We start from the raw sequence: 16,634 nt of genomic DNA on the forward strand, positions 1-16,634 counted from the left end.
GAGCCTATACTGGAATTACTCTGTAGACCAGGCTGGCCTCAAACTCACAGAGATCCACCTGCCTCTGCCTTTACAGGTGTGCACCACCACCACCTGGCAGTTTTAAAACAAGTTCAAGGACAGCCAGAGAGAAACCCTGTCTTTAAAAAATGAAAAAAAAATATTGGCTGGGGAAGCGGCTCAGTTTGTAGCATGCTTGTTTAGCATGTACAGTGCCCTGAGTTTGATCCCCAGAACTGCATCAACTAGGTGTGGTAGCCCAGACCTGTGATTCCAGCATTGGAGAAGTGGAGGCAGGAGGAGCAGAAGGTTACCACCATCCTTAGCTACATATGGGTCAAGACCAGCGAAGCTACGTGAGACTTTGTTTCAAGAATCAAAACTGTAAGTGTTGCAGCTCTGAATGGAAAGGTCGGAGGGAAAGGTTTCCCAGTACAAGTGTTGCAGCTCTGAGGGGAAAGATACCCTGGTAATTGGGAGCCAAGAAATACCACAGTCACGTTGTACAACAAACCTCTCCCAAGACCTATTAGAAAAGACACAAGAGGGTGGATGCCTCTGCTTGGGTGAGAAGCGTCAAAGAACTGAACAGGAGACAGGGTTTCTTCGGGGTGGAATTTTCCAGGGTGGGACAAGCCAGGGATTGGTGGGATTTCAAGTTCAGGTTGGTGGGTTTTCAAAATTCAGAAGTGATCTTGGATTTTCTTAACCCTACATAAACCAAACGAACCAACCAGCCAAACAAACAAAAAAGTTGTTGAGTGGTGTTGACGCACGCCTTTTATCCCAGCACTTGGGAGGCGTATCTCTGTGAGTTTGAGGCCAGCCTGGTCTACAAAAGCTAGTTCCAGGAAAGGCTCCAAAGCTACTACAGAGAAACTCTGTCTTGAAGAAAAGAAAGAAACAAACAAAAAAGTCCACAGTGAGACCCCATCATAAAACAAAAACAACAGCCGGGCGGTGATGGCGCACGCCTTTAATCCCAGCACTCGGGAGGCAGAGGCAGGCGAATCTCTGAGTTCGAGGCCAGCCTGGTCTACAAGAGCTAGTTCCAGGACAGGCTCTAGAAACTACAGGGAAACCCTGTCTCGAAAAAAAAAAAAAAAACCAAAAAAACCCCCAAAACAACAAAAATGTAAGCTGGGTGGTGGTGGCACGTGTCTTTACTCCCAGCACTTAGGAAGCAGGTTAATCTCTGAATTCAAGGCCAGCCTGGTCGACAAAGTAAGTTCCAAGACAGCCAGGGCTACACAGAGAAACCATGTCTTAAAAAATGAAAAAGCAATAAACCAAAAACCAAAACAAAATTAAAAATAAATAAGATAAAGGATGAGCTTATGAGCCTTTCAAAGGTTGTTGGGAAGTTTCTGGCATTGAACAGAAGGAAAAGCAATGGGAGCTAAGGAAGGACACAACTGGCTGGAACCAGGAATCTTGTGCTGTTTCCTGTCTCATTTTGCTTCTCAAAGAATAGCTGGGACCTCTGGGTTCACATCCTTAGCTTTTCCTAATGAGAGGACAATGAATTTTACATTTCTAGCTGTGGTTCACAAACCTTCAGCGTAAAAATTTCCCAGGCTTATTCCCTGACGGGATGTAGGCAGGTGAACAAGTGCAGCTCTCTCTTCCAGGCGAGGTGTCCTCTTCTGTTCCCCCCCATATTCATCTCCATATTAGAGAACACACACACACTTTTATCCATTTATTTCTTACATTTGTCTTTTTTTAAAAAATATTTATTTGTATGAGATTTGTGTTTTGCTTGAGTGTATGTCTGTGTATTGAGTACAGGAGCCTGTGGAGGCCAGAAAAGGTGTCAGAGTCCCTGGAACTGGGGTTACAGGCGGTTGTAAGACACCATATGCATGCTGGGAAGTGTACCCTGGATCCACTGCAGAAACATACACTTGTATTTCTTAGATCAGAGTGTGAACACAGGCACCCTATGTTGGTAACACCAATGACACAGCTTTTATAGTTAAGGGAGATCTAAACTTTCGTTGGCATTTCTTTCACTATCACTTGTGACTATGGGTCAGCACAGTTTTCTTACTTTTAGAAAAAACTATTTATTTTATGTATACATCATGTGCACGCCTGTTGCCAGAGGAGGCTAAGAGAGAATGTCGGGTGTCCCCTGGGACTGAAGTTACAGGAGGCTGTGAGTTGCCATGTTGCTGGGAATTGAATCAGCCACTGAGCCATCCACCCCTACAGCAAACCTCTTCAGTAGGCCTAATAATGGCCATTCGTATGAATGCTTATAATATCATTGTAGAGCTGAAAATGTACTCATTTACTGTCCTTCCTTTTAGGAAAGTGTTTGGCATAGGTGAACCCCATACACACACACACACACACACACACACACACACACACACACACACACACACTACATCTCCAGTGAGTTTATCGGTGTTATTTACAGAGAGCAAGGGTGACTTGCAGGTAACTAAAACATCAAACTTCCCTCCACACACACACACAGACCCTTACAGGCATCTTCCACATCAAAAAGCCCCACCTCAGTAAATACTTTATGTATCATGTCATTTCAGGAGGGGTCACATGGGCACTGCCGGAGGATGGTGAGCCTCTCAAGCCTGCTCCTCCTTCTGGGGGTGGGGGGTGTTAGAGAGAGACAGAGAAATACAGACAGAGGCACACAGAAATAACAGAGAGGCACACAGAGACAGAGAGACACACAGAGACAGAGAGACACACAGAGAGAGTCACACAGAGACAGAGGCACACAGAGACAGAGTCACACAGAGACAGAGGCACACAGAGACAGAGTCACACAGAGACAGAGGCACACAGAGACAGAGGCACACAGAGACAGAAGTACACAGAGACAGAGTCACACAGAGATAGAGAGGCACACGGAGAGGTAAGATAGTTATTTTGTCTGACACCTCAAGCCTCAAAATCAGCATCTCATACTTGATCATTCTGACTCAAGTCAAAGAAGGAAGAAGTGGGGGGTGGAGGAAGGGAAGAGAAAAACACCCAGCATCTGTTAGCATGTCTAGATCCTTAAAAAGCTTGGCGTTCAGTTTTCCTAGGCCCCCACACTCCCAGCTTCCCCTAAGGTTACTACCTACGGAGTCCAGGCTGGAACTGAAAGGGTGTCAAATGGGTGGAGCCGGTGGCAATAGGGATGTAAACACTCCCTATGAGTCAGCTGTAAATTCAATTCAAATCCCCAGTCTCCTTGTCTTCCTGGCTCATCATGGTTACCACCAAAATGACGGCTGCTTTTAGAAACCCTAATAGGAGACAGGTAAAACGGGGTTTGGTTTTTCTTTTTACTATAGTGCTTATGAAGATGCAATTACTGTAGCAGGGAATTTCAATTTTTACTGAATTTGGATTTGTGAGCCTCGCTTCATCTTTTAAAGCACAGAGCCGTTGCTGACTGTCTTCAGTTTTATTTTAAGAATATTATCTCACTGTACTGTGGCCATTCACGTAAGCAACCAGGAGTTATATAAAGTGGTAGGTTTAATTCCACACCTTCAAGCGAGGTGTTTTAATAATTAGCTTCTGCACTTCAATATTTCTTCGCCTGCTGTTACTGGTTGCTGGTACTTATTTTATCTATTCAATGGACAGAGGCCTACTTTGTCTGTTTAGGCTTCTAATTTCTCACATGGTGATAAAGATTAGCCCAGGAAAATCGTTACCATACTATCTATTCACAAGTTCTAGCTGGTGGCAGTGTTGGCAGGTGTTTCTTTCCAATCTGGGTTACATATGGTTCTATCCAAAAAATGCTATAAAGCAACAGTGGTTTTTGTTTTGGTGGAAATGAGGACAGGGCTAATTTACATAGAATAAATTTTGTCTCTGGCTTTACTTCACAGACCATTTCATGTGAAGTAGAAACACATTTAACATATCTGCCACTGGGGACTTAAGTTTTTATTTTCTCAAGCTTCCTTACTTACTTTGTGTACGGTGTGTGCATGAGTGTGTAAATGCAGGTGTATGAGTGCCGCCGTGCACATCTGGGGGTCAAAGGACAGCTGCGTTCTCAGCTTCCACCGTGTTGGGGCAGGATCAGTCCTGTTTGTGTCACCGTGCATGCCAGACTGTGGTAGGTGAACCTTCTGGGTGATTCTCCGTCTCTGCTTTCCATCTCCCAGAGCAGAAGTGCAAGGATTATGGATGCATGCCACAGCTTCCGCCTTTGTGTGTGGGTCCCAGGGGCTGAATGCAGGCTGTCAGACTTGTATGGCTAATGCTTTTATGCATTGAGCCATCTCCCTGGCTGCAGGCTCAGCTTTAACTAGCCGATGAAGAAACAGAACTGCACGAGGTTAAAACCCAAACAACTAGCAGGTGGGAGAGTCAGGATTTTTTTTTTTTTTATTTTTAATTCAGAGTCTTTTAGATATTTGCACTACTCTGTGACTTTGGAAAATAGCAATTGCAATAATTACCACTTAGTGGGTGTTTACATACCTTTCATATTCATTCCACGTAATGATCAGTTCAGTGCTTAAGTAGATATTACTAAATGTTTTATGGGATAGAAAATTGGGGTATGAGGAGGTTAAACATTGTTTTGCCAAGTACGCTTAAACTTTTAGATGATAACCTCCAGTCATTGAATGTATAAAACCTGGAATTTACTAGTTCTCAGAAATTCGGCAGTTGAAGCGAAATTACTAATGCTAGTTGCATCAAATTTTATCTTGCTTTAAAACATACTTAAAGTCAAGAAACGAACATACTTCCCCTTTTATAAGGTGATGGAGAAATGGCACGGTACTGTTGTCTGTTTCGGTGGTATGCTTTCAAGGGCTGTTGTTTCGTTTGATGGAATTTAAAGATGGAGGTAAAGTGGCTATAACCCAGCAAGCTCTGCTCTGAATCCTCAAATGTGAAGACTGCTGTCCAGATCCTTAGAACCGCGTGGCTCTGCAGCTTGCCTGTAATCCCAGCACTCAGAAGGTCCAGACAGGATCCTAGAAGCAAGCTGGCTAGCTAGATGAACCAGATCAGAGTGCTCCGGTTTCAATCGGGAGGCTTTGCCTCAATGAATAAGGAAGAGGGTGACTGAAGAAATGTCCCAATAATCAGTCTCACGCCTCCACACACATACATCCACACACATGCACACTCACAGGCCCACACCCATGTGAACAGGTATGTCCACAGGCACACAAATCACCTAGACAAACACATGTAGAGAAGGAGAGAGAGCAGACAGAGAGACAGACAGACATACAGACAAACTCTGGAGCCACAAGCTCAGTTTCAATCAGTATTCTGCATCTACCTCCACACAAGGGTCAAGAGGTGACAAGAGCGTGTGCTGTGCAGCAATTGTTAGAACCCCAGTAAACGGAGAGGCCCCAACTTTGTGCCATGAGTATCTTACATTCCTGTTGAGGTAAACAAAGAGCCTAATGAGGCAACTGTTTCAGTAGGAGCTTCATTTTTCCCAGAGCAAAACCTTCTGAGCATTATCTGGGACTCTGGGTGGAGGGAGTGCCTTCCTCTTCTTCCTGCAATAACACCGCCCATCTAACTTCTGTGTCCGTGGGCTCCTGACCGCGGGCGCTGCTACTGCACTTGGAATGTGTGAGTGTGACTGGAAAGCTGAAACTGTCGAGACACAAGCGGTCTCACGTGGCCAGTGGCTCTCGCGGACCCCGAATAGAAGTGAGTGCCCTGCTTTTCCGAAGCGCAGATGCTAGCTGCATCCGCCCCCAGGGTGACGGTGGTGGCGTCCACCCCCAGGGTGACAACGCCACGGATTTGACCTGGCTGTGAATTCTGCCTCTTTACCTGGGGTGACTTGACCTCTCTGAAGAATGCCTCCCTTGTTTTCTTTTGGTGACCAATGGGGTTCATGTGGCTGGCCTGAACACCTTTGGCAGTCAGCATCGTGGTTTTCTGTGACTTAACCCTTGGCAGGTTAGAGGAGTTTCCTTCCTGGATAGTGACCTAAATCCACGCTACGAGTATGCAGTGTGGGGCGCAGGGAACTGTGAATCTTGCTGCTGCCCACTGCCACATTTACTGTCTCCTCCGTGTGAGAGTCTACACTAGGATCTAGACTCTGTAGAGTGTAAGCAGCAGAGAGGCAGGGGCAGGGGTGGTGTCAGAGAATTCGCACAGGGGAATATCACTTACGAAAGTGCCTGGGCACCTGCGAGTGTTAGAATTAACAATCCAAGTGTGGCATCAACGTGTAAGCTCTCTTACCAAATACATTGACGCACTTGGGGCAAGAGAAAGAAAGGTGTGAACCAGGGATAATGCTGGAGGGTCGGAGCTAATGGCCCCCCTCAGGGCTAGTATTCTGAGATCAATATTTCAAAATGATTATATTGTAACATGCTGAGCACAATAAGCTGCTCCTCTAGCCCTGTTACAACTGTTTTCACTGCATTCTGTTCTGTCTTTTCTGGAATTCTGCATACATGGAATTGTATATTATATATCCTGTTGTCATTCTTTTTAAAATTGGTAATTCATTCACATACTTTTAAAATGGAAAAGTACTATTTTAAGCCTTTTGGGTATTCACAAAAAAGTCCTCTTCCCATCTCTGGAAATGCTTCGCTCTCAGTTACCCCATCTTCCACTTTTGAAACCACCAGTGTTAATAGTTTCATGGTTTCCTCAGCTATAGCTATCTCCCCCTTCCACCCAAGGCAGGGTTTCTCCGTGTGTAGCCTTGGCTGTCCTGGAACTTGCTCCATAGACCAGGCTGGCCTGGAACTCACAGAGATCCTCTTGCTTCTGCTTCCTAAGTATTGGGATCAAAGATGTGCACCACCATCACCTGACATATCCTTCTTAACTAGGAGGTTTGAGCACTGTTTTAAATATTATCCAAAGAACCTTAGGGCACCCCATTTATTTCTATAATACCTAGCGTTCTTTTTAGGTTCTGACTCCAGACCTCAAAACGTGACATTTACTTAATGATGTCAGTAACCTTTAAGCCATATCTAGTTCAAGTTCTTGAACCTATGATTCTAGAATCCATTGAACAAATATGAAAATATGACAACAAATCACATAAAACAAACCCTGCTGGCCTTATGGAGCTAGATGTTTAGTAGGAGACTCTAAACATTCCCAAAGGAGTCCTGTAATTACAGTTTCCTGGAAGGTGATTGACAGGACTAACATGGGGGGGTCAATCAAAGGGTGCATCTCCGACTCAGAGACCAGGGTTTAGGTGAGATGAGGGCCAGAGAGGAGAGAGGAGGGGCAGGCAAGATGTTTGGCCCTGAAGGACTTGGTTAGGAGGTTTGGTCTAAGGGAATGGGACGCTGGGCAGGGACAAGGTCACATGACACAATATTCTGAACAAGCATTCTTCCTGTGCTGTGAGATTTAGAGAAGGGCAGGAGGACCGTGGATAAATTAGGTCACTGTCCTGCCAATCTACCTGCAGGCGAGAGTAAGTTTGATTAAGGGTGGTTGGTGCTGGGGGACATAGGACAGGTACAAGGAAACTTTAGCAGATAAAAGCAACAGGGTCAGCAAATAAATTGGAGAAGTAGATGATAAAAAATGTTTCATTTTGTTATGCAAGATGCATTAAGTTATAATGAAGTTGTTAAATTGACTTTAATAACATGATCTAAAGTTATGCAAAAAAATTGCCTCAGACTGTTTTGAAATTTTCAAAGGTTTTAGCTGGGTGGAGGACATGGTTTTACTTCCCATTTCTTATTTCCTAGTCTTGTTGAAAAATACTCTTTTCTAGAAGTGCTTATGTTAGTGGAAACTCTTCTGGACAGTTCTCACAAATACAAATTCAAAAAACAGGGATATCAGATTAGTAAACACTTTTGGAGCTTTTTTTTTTTGATTGCACGATGGTAATTTCTACAATTTTGGTCACTTCTAAGTGTATAACGAAAATAATTTATAATATTATAAAAATATAAATTATTTTTCTTGCTTGCTCTTCCTGAGACAGGACCCGAATGAATAGGCTGTTTTTGTCCCGAACTAAGTACTTTCCTTCTAAGAATTTCTTCCTTGGTGTTGGAAAACTGCCCACCTTCTGCCCTCTGTCGGACTCCGAATAAACCCAGGGTGTCCAGACGACCGCTGGGAGACCAGTTTAACCACAGAAAGTCCCAAGGCTGCCGCGCGTCCGCTCTGCGCGCCCCAGGCCTGGAAGCCGCAGCCGGGTGCGGGTGCTCGCCCCGGGGGGCCCCGAGAGGGGGTGTGTGTCTTCCGCGGCCCCGACTCGCACCGGGCGGTCCCGGAGACTGGGAAGTCAGCACTTTGCAGGGCCAGGGCAGGGTGCTTGGAGAGAGGGGCGGAGGACGGAGTGGGATCTCCCCGCCTCCGCTCCCCGCGGTCCAATCCCTTCGGTTTCTGCTTTTGCTTCGCCAACCCGGGCCGCGGCCCTAACCTGCTCGCTCGAACCCATTATGCCGTAGAGGCCGGCCGGCCGGGGCTCTTTAAGGGCCTCGCCGCGCCTGCGCCCTGGGCTTTCTCTGAAGCGGCCCGGCCGGAGCCGGGCGGAGCTGGGGCGGGAGCGGACGCGGGCGCGGGGCTGCGCGGGGTTCGCCTGAGTCGCGGGCGGAGCGGCGAGCGGCGAGCGGCCGGCGGCCGGCGGAGGGTCCCGAGCTCCCGAGCTCCCGAGCTCCCGAGCGGCCGCGGGCTGGATGGGAAGTTCATGGTGACGGCGACGTCCACCACCCCAGGTTTCCAAGGTGAGCGGCGCCGCGCCAGGCCGGGCCTGCGGCGAGGGAGGCGGGCGAGCGCCGTGCGGCGCCGAGGCCCGCGCCGCCGACCTGGGCCGCTCCCGGGCTTGCGGCGCGAGCCAGCCGGGGCCTGCGTGCCTCGGGCGGCCTCGGGGGCGCCCGCTCCCTCGAGGACTCCCCGGCCCGGGAGTCGTCTCCGGACTTGGAAAGTTGGCGTCTTTTTTTCCCCCTTTGGCCTCCGGGTTTCGTGCGCGGCGGCGGCCGCAGGCAGGTGACGGGTCCGCCAGGTGCGCCGAGTGAACGCCCCGCTGGCCTCGGAGTTAACCGCGCGGTTTCCGGAGGTTGCGGTGGCGGAGGCTTCGCTGGTTTCCCCGACCTCGGGTCATCCCGGGGGGCGTCGCCTCGCCCGGAGTTAGGCAAAACTTTCGGGCCGGTTCCCTCGCTCTCCTCCGGTTTTTGCTGGAGGGGATTTTTAAAGAGCAGCAAGCGGGTTCCTTTGAGCTACGGTGGAGGATAATAATCTCTTTTCTCCGCTGCGAGAACGAATTCCGGAGCTTCCTGAATGGAGTTTTTAGGGAAACCTGATCTGTTGGTAGTTTTTAATCTTTGCCTGGTGTTTTGTTTTGTTTTGTTTTGTTTTTTTTACATTTTAATAGTTAAAATTCCTTAGTGTTTCAGGAATTTGGTTTCTGTAGAACAGAACATGCTCTCCTTCTTTGACAAGTTTGTGTCAAGAAAGAAATAGACATTTTTCGGTTGGGATGTATGCCCTTTGAGAACTGAAGTTGTTTGTTTGGTTTGGTTCTTGCTGTGTGGACTAGGCTGTTGACAGACTCCTGCCTCCTACCTTCTTCGAGGATAATGCCACTATTTCTGGTAGATACTGTTTTGTTTTTAGCTTTCTGACTTTAGGTACTGTCGGGCCTTTCCCAAGGCTGTTATACCGATGAGTTCTCAGTGAAACTCCAGTACTTATTGACAATGCTTATTTTTTTTTTTAAAGTCTGCGAATTGGGTGGCGGTACAGTACTTTATCAGTGTGTGGGTTTAATTTGCATTTTTGTGGTGACTGAGGTGAAAATTACTGTATTAGCCATTTCCATATTTTGTGAAGTGCCTCTTTTACATAATATGCTTAGTTTTTCATTATCTTTTTATTTCCCTACTTTTTTTTTTTTTTTTTTTTTTTTTTTTTTTTTTGCAGTGCTGGGGACAGAACCTACGTCCTTGTATGAGCAACTGTGTTACTTTCCAGGGTTTCTTTTTCAGTGGTCTGAAAATATCTGCAGAATTCTAGAAATAAACAACTTAGAAGTCTTGAACTTTTTTTCTTGAATTTATTTAGGTACTCTTGGCAGTCACCGTTCTTAGCGCTTAATACACATTAGCTCTCTGAGTTTTTAAGTTTTAAATTACATGCCACTTTTGAGTAGCTGAGCACTCTCTCTCCTAGTGGGATGTCAATTACTCCGTTGTCTAGGCTATCTAGGCTGTACACAGACGTTAGTCAGTAACTCTTGGGGTCGTCAGGTCAGCTGCCTTGGTGTTCCGCCGCCTGTGTTCGAGTATCTCTTATTTTACTTAGTAATGGCCCCAAGTGCCAGCGTACTTCACTGTTGAATGTGCCGAAAGTGGAACTGTATAATGCTTCTTTGAAGTAAAAACGTGAATGGCCTTGACTTAATAATACAGTGTAGCGTTGCTGCTGAGATCCGTTTAAGAACAATCCGCAGTCTGTAAATCCCAGGAAGGATAAAGGAGTTGTGATAGGGTTTGCCGTAGCCTTCTTCCTGCACAGCACAGACACTGTGATGGGTGAGAGGGAACTTCTGGGTATCCACGGGATGCCTTGGAATGTGTCCCCTGTGGCTGAGGGGACCTGATCCATCTATCTGGCTGCCAGTGTTCTGAAAGCTGGGCAGAGGAAACGGGCAGTGGGTGGCTATTTGCTGAAAACACTTCTGCCTAATCCCTTGGCTTTCAGCCTTCAAGCTCTCGCTCCTTGAGCCTGGAGTTGCTCCAGGTCAGTGTTTCCAGGAATAAATTATGAGAGGATAGGAGTGGGAACCTAGAAAGTGTAAGTGTACCCTTACACAGACTGACTGTCTTCACCTCTTCCCCATTGACCTTGAGTCATGCAGATCCTTTGTCTTTTGGGGCTTTTGTGAGTGGCCCACATCAGTTTCTTCTTGTCCATATCCCCATTTGTAAGCTTTCAGGAGGTTCAGCACCTCCTCGGAGTCACTAATTCAGCTGTCTCTTTAATCCCAGCACTTGGGAGGCAGAGACAGGAACTGCAGTCACAGACAGTTGTGGGTGCTGGGAATTGAACTCAGGTCCTCTGGGAGAGTAGCCAGCACTCTTAACTGCTCAGCCATTTCTCCAACCCTTCTTTGTCTTGTTTTGTTTGGGAGGGACCCACACTGCCCAGGCTGACCTTGAACTCTTGATCCTCTTTTCTATTGAGATTACAGGCTTTTGTTACCAAGACCAACTCTTAATCCTGTTCATTTTAGAAGGGCTCGTTGTTCCAGAATCTTACAGTGTCAGAATTGGAAATTATTATTATTATTATTATTACTATTATTATTATTATTATTATTATTTTTGGTTTTTCGAGACAGAGTTTTCCTGTAGTTTCTAGAGCCTGTCCTGGAACTAGCTCTTGTAGACCAGGCTGGCCTCGAACTCAGAGATCCACCTGCCTCTGCCTCCCGAGTGCTGGGATTAAAGGCGTGCGCCACCACTGCCCGGCCATGGAAATTATTTTTAAAGATGGCCATGGAAATTATTTTTAAAGATAATTCAGCCTAATGAACTATTTGATACTTTCTCTAAAGCCCTTGTTAATCCTAAATGTGGAAAATTAGGTAAGGGAATGGGAAATGTATTTGGTTATTTGGAAGCCTATAAATCTGTGTTCATTAACCGTTGAGTAAGAGATTTTTGCCTGTTTGTGATATATAATATTAAAACTTATTGAAAAGTTAGGATGATTTTGCCATTTCAGTAATTATACTTGAATGAAAGTACTGTAACAGGATGAGGTAGTAGTACTTAAAATGTTTTACTTAGAAAAGGCCCCTCCCCCACTGGGCCTTACGTGTGCTGATACTCTTATACAGCTATAGCTCCAGACCTGTTTCTAAAGTCTCACACCAGAAAAAGTAGGAAACCGTTGCTAAAGCCAAATAATGTTAATGCTGTTTACTAACAGACTTATAGGCGAAGTAAAACCATCCATTAGATGGCTTCTGTGTTAAGAATTGAATAGCTTGGCTGTTCTTTGCCCCCTTCCTCTCCCAACCCCTCATATTTCTTTTCATGTTTTGAGTTTTTTATCCCTCCTAAGATATGTTTATTTTTATCTGTATGGGTGGGTGTTTTGCCTGCATGTATGAATGCATGTCTTTGTACAGTGTATGTGCAGTGCCTTCAGAAGCTGGAAGAGGGTGTTGGATACTCAGGAATAGGAGCTTGTACAGAGTTGTAAGCCACCTTGTAGGTGCTAAGAACTAAACCCAGATCCTCAGAAAGAGCTTAATCAGCAAGCCATCTCTCCAGCCAATGTTTTAATTTTTAATATGGGTTTTTGTGTAGTTCAGATTTGCTATGTAGCCAAGACTGGCCTGTTTTTCTTGCCTCTACCTCCCAAGTGGTAGGATTGGATTATGATTGGGCACCGTTGTGTCCAGTTTTCTCTCTGTCTGTCTATGTAGTCTTGGCTGTCCTGAGCTCACTGTGTAGACCAGGCTGGTCTGGAGCTCAGAGATATTCCTGCCTCCCAAGTGCTGGGATTAACACTTGCGGCATGACACCTGGCCAGCTTTTACTTTAAAACACATAAGGTGCGATGGCTCAGCAGGTGCTTGCTCTCTTGATGACAGAGTTCCTTCCTAGGAACCCGCATGGTAGAAGGAGAGAATGATAGTTCTCTTGATAGTTGTCTGACTTCCACATGCTTACCCTGATAGGTGCATGTGGTATCTGTATTGACATACACTAAAAGAATACATCTAACATTTATTTTTTTTTTTCAGAACCCACTCTAGCCTGGGTCCGGTCCCCCCGCCCCACCACCCTTTTTTCAATTTTAAGATAGGGTCTCCCTGTAGAGCCTTGGTTGGCCTGGAACATGCTATGTATATCAGGCTGGTCTTGAACTCAGTTCCTGCCTGTTTCTGTGCTAGGATTAAAAGTGTGCATCACCATGCCTGGCCAAATAATAGATTTTTGAATCAGAGTTCTCTATAGTTCTCAATAAAATAGAAATAATATGTATGCTTCTTTAAGGTTTAGTTTATATAATTTAAAGTATACACCGTCTGTGTATATGTAGTATGTGGGTATGTGTATGCATGTTTTGCATATGTGGGTGCACTTGTATATGTATGTAGCTTTAGGGGGTTCACTTTGCACCTTATTCAGTGAGGCAGTGTCGCAACTCAACACAGAGATTACTGGTAATGGCTAGTCTAGCCTGGGGGAGCCTCCTGTTTCTGTAAAGAGAACTGACATTTCAGGCAGGCCTCTTGGGGGATCCAAACTGCAGTCCTCTCTCTTGTAGCTTTGTACCCACTGAGCTCCCCTGTCCAGTGCCTTTAAATTATGTATTGCCATTTTCTGTATTCAAATATCCTTATGAGATCTGTGGTGCTAAATAGATTTTGGGGAATGTTTAGCCACAGAACCCGCGAGCCATTCTGCTCTTCATGGAGCTTTAACAAGCGTTAATAAGACAAGTGTGTCCCACTGCACAGAGTCCTTACTGCCCTGCTCCAGCACCGCTGTTCTCCTTTGCATTTACAGATAGCGTGCAGGGTGTCGGTCAGAAATAACCTTGGGAAACAGTTTGTCATGATGGTATGAGAACCTTTCATTAGAGACATGCCAGTTAATTCTGTGGTCTCCAGTTTTCTCAGGAAGGACTGTCCCGTCTCTCATTGCTGCATCCTGATGGCTGCATTTCCAGCCGTCTGTTGTGACTGATCTTTCCCTGCTTGTGCCGTCTACAGTCTTCTGTTGCTCGGCACATGGTAGCTCGGCTTTCTGTCATTCAGTTCATTTACCCTTCAAGTGGGCAAAGACAATGCAGGTTCAGAACTCGTTCATTGTTCTTTGTGCTCATCCAGCACTCAGCTGTGTTCTGAAATGTTCCTAGAAGCTGGGTGAACTGGCCCCAATCTGGGCTTTCTTTGTTGGTTTGCTCTTGATTGTCTTGCAAGCTCATTATTAGGATTCCAGAAGGACCAGCTAGTTCTCTGTGTTATCCATCACTGATGAGAATAGGATTGAACCGACTTTTTTTAAAATAATTTATTTGCTTTTATTTTATGTGCATTGGTGTTTTGCCTGCATGTATGTCTATGTGAGGGCATCAATCTTGGAGTTACAGACAGTTGTGGGCTGCTCTGTGGGTGCTGGGGCTTGAACCTGCGTCCTTTGGAACTGCCGAGGCTCTCACATCTTTCCAGCTCCTGAACTGACTTTCTTGTGGACAGTGCTTTCTGGCTTTTATTCATGGGGAAGTTTTTTTTTTTTTCTTTTTTGAGACAGGGTTTCTTTGTTTAGCCTTGGCTGTCTAGAATTCATTATGTAGGACAGGCTGGCCTTGAACTCACAGAGATCTGCCTGCCTTTCCCTCTCGAGTGCTGGGATGAAAGGTGTGAGCCACCACTGCCTGGTTTATAAAGCACTGGTGCAGAAAAGATGAATTGCTGTCTTTGGCTTGGTGGTATAGATATTTTGTCATATCAAAGATAAACTCAAGGGTTTTTACAGATGAATTTATTGGAACTGGATAAAATTGTAGCTTTAATAAACAATTATGTAACATGACATCTTGTGAAAGAAAATAAAAATGTATCTTCAGGTAAAGAATAGTAGTTTAGAAGACTCAACCTATAATTTGATGGTAAGACGACAGCTTAATTAAGGATGATTTAAATTAAAAATATTTAAAATTTTATTTGTTGTATGTGTATGATGTATGCGGGCACGTGTGTTTCATGGCACATGTATGGAGGTGAAGAGCTGTGTGGATTCTGTGCTCTCCTTCATGGGTGGACTCGGGCTGCCATGCTTGTGCAGCGAGCACCTCTGCTCCTTGAGCCAGGCCACCAGCCCCAGAGGATGGTTTTGAGAGAACAGATCTATGAGAAATAGTCTTGGATATTTATCTGGCATTCCCGTAATAGATGAGAACAAAATTAAAGAATCAACTTGATTGCTTTTTTGAAAGTAAGAAGGGTCTGTCACACTGATGGATAAAGTTTATAGGGGTTGTGAGTAGTCTGGTCCGTTTGTTGTCACACATAGGCAGATTAGTGTGCAGGAACTGTGTCAGGTCCAGGAAAGCCAAGCATGGGGAGGAGGGGCCTCTGTGCATGGACAGAAGTCCTCGTTCACAAGACATAAACTGAGGGTAGTCACAGATTTATGTATCCTTGGTTCTAAGCAGGGGCATGACTTTTCAAAGTGTGATTTAGTGTTTGATTTTTATCAAGGCTTTCTGCAACTAGTCAAAGAAAAAAATCCAGTGAACTAAAAGTTTTACATCTTTATTTTTTAAAATTTCTATTTATTTTATTATTATTATTATTACTATTTTGAGACAAGGCCTCTACATAGCCCTGCCTGGCCTTGAACTCACAAAAGATCTCCCCACCTTTGTCTCCTGAGTACTGGGAAAAGTTTTATGTCTTAATGTTTTCCTTTTTTTTTCTTTTTTGGTCAGTACTTGGGCTCAGACCCAGAGCCTTGAGAATGCTAAATATGTACACTCTCATTGATTTGTACCTGAGCCATAATGTCCTTTATAGTGATCGAATGATTGATTTGTTGAATTTGTTTGAGACAGGGCCTTGGTATGTAACCCTGGTTGGCTTGGATATAGAAAAAACTACCCTTAAATTTACCTGCTTTTGTCTCTGGAGTGCTGGGATCACAGATGTGAGCCATCACATGTAACTCCATCCTCCCCCCCCCCCCCCTTAAAAAAAAGGGGAAAATGAGTCTCTTTATGTGTTGTTGTGTGGCATGTATTTTCCTGGGGAGACACACATTTATTCTCAGTCCGGTTAGGGAACCTGGGACAGTCAGACAGTGAACCAATGAGTTTTAATTGGGGTTCCTTGCGGGAATGTGGGTGAGAGGTCACTTAGAAGAGCAGAAATGACTCAAAGATAGTTGCATTACCAAAACCCACCCCAGAGTCTCAGCAGTCTTCATCATTACCTTGGGGAGGGAGGGGCCTAGTGAATCTGGTCAGTTTCAGGGACTTCCTGAAGCTAATTGTTGTGTCTTAAGAAACTTCCTTGCAGGATAGAAAGTTTCAGTCTTAGAGGGAACTGCTAGACAGCATTGTGTTGTTCAGGCTCTTCCCAACTGCTGGGTCTAAGAATAACAGTCCCCCTTAGACTCCATAGTAGCTGAGGCTGATGCACAGAACAATGTTAGGCTGAATTAAATTTATTATTGTATTTTATGTATATGGGTGCTTGACCTGCATATATGTCTGTGCACCATATGTGTGCCTGAGTTTTCAGAGGCCAGAAAGCAGCATCCCAGAAATTGAAGTTACAGATCATTGTGAACTGCCGTGTGAGGTGTTGTGCAAGAGTAACCTGTGCTCTTAACTGTTTGCTTTTCAAGACAGGGTTTCTTTAGCTTTAGTTATCCTGGAACTAGCTTTGAAAACCCGGCTGGCCTTGAACTCACAGAGATCTGCTTTCCTCTGCCTCCCAAGGGCTGAGGTTAAAGGTGTGTGCTGGCAACTAAATTTTTTTGAGACAAAATTTATGTTATGAAATGCACATACTTTTTCTGTACAGCAGGTATTATGTGTGCCAGTGATTAACCCTACTGTTATGTCTGTCTTTTTTTTTTTATCATCAGTTAGGTTTTTTGTTGGCTGCTGCTGTTCTTGAACTTTATGACTTC

General features: G+C 45.1%; 1 protein-coding gene across 1 annotated transcript in view; it reads left to right on the forward strand.

Annotated features, from left to right (window-relative positions):
* Positions 1-8,507: 8,507 nt before the first annotated feature.
* Evi5 (ecotropic viral integration site 5) overlaps positions 8,508-16,634 on the forward strand; it is a 164,136-nt gene continuing 156,009 nt past the window's right edge. Inside the window, exon 1 of the mRNA XM_038339184.1 lies at positions 8,508-8,702. The gene's annotated coding sequence lies outside the window, so the exon portion shown is untranslated. The remainder of the gene's footprint in view (positions 8,703-16,634) is intronic.

The sequence above is a fragment of the Arvicola amphibius genome, chromosome 1, assembly GCF_903992535.2.
Source record: "Arvicola amphibius chromosome 1, mArvAmp1.2, whole genome shotgun sequence".
Taxonomy (NCBI): Eukaryota; Metazoa; Chordata; class Mammalia; order Rodentia; family Cricetidae; genus Arvicola; species Arvicola amphibius.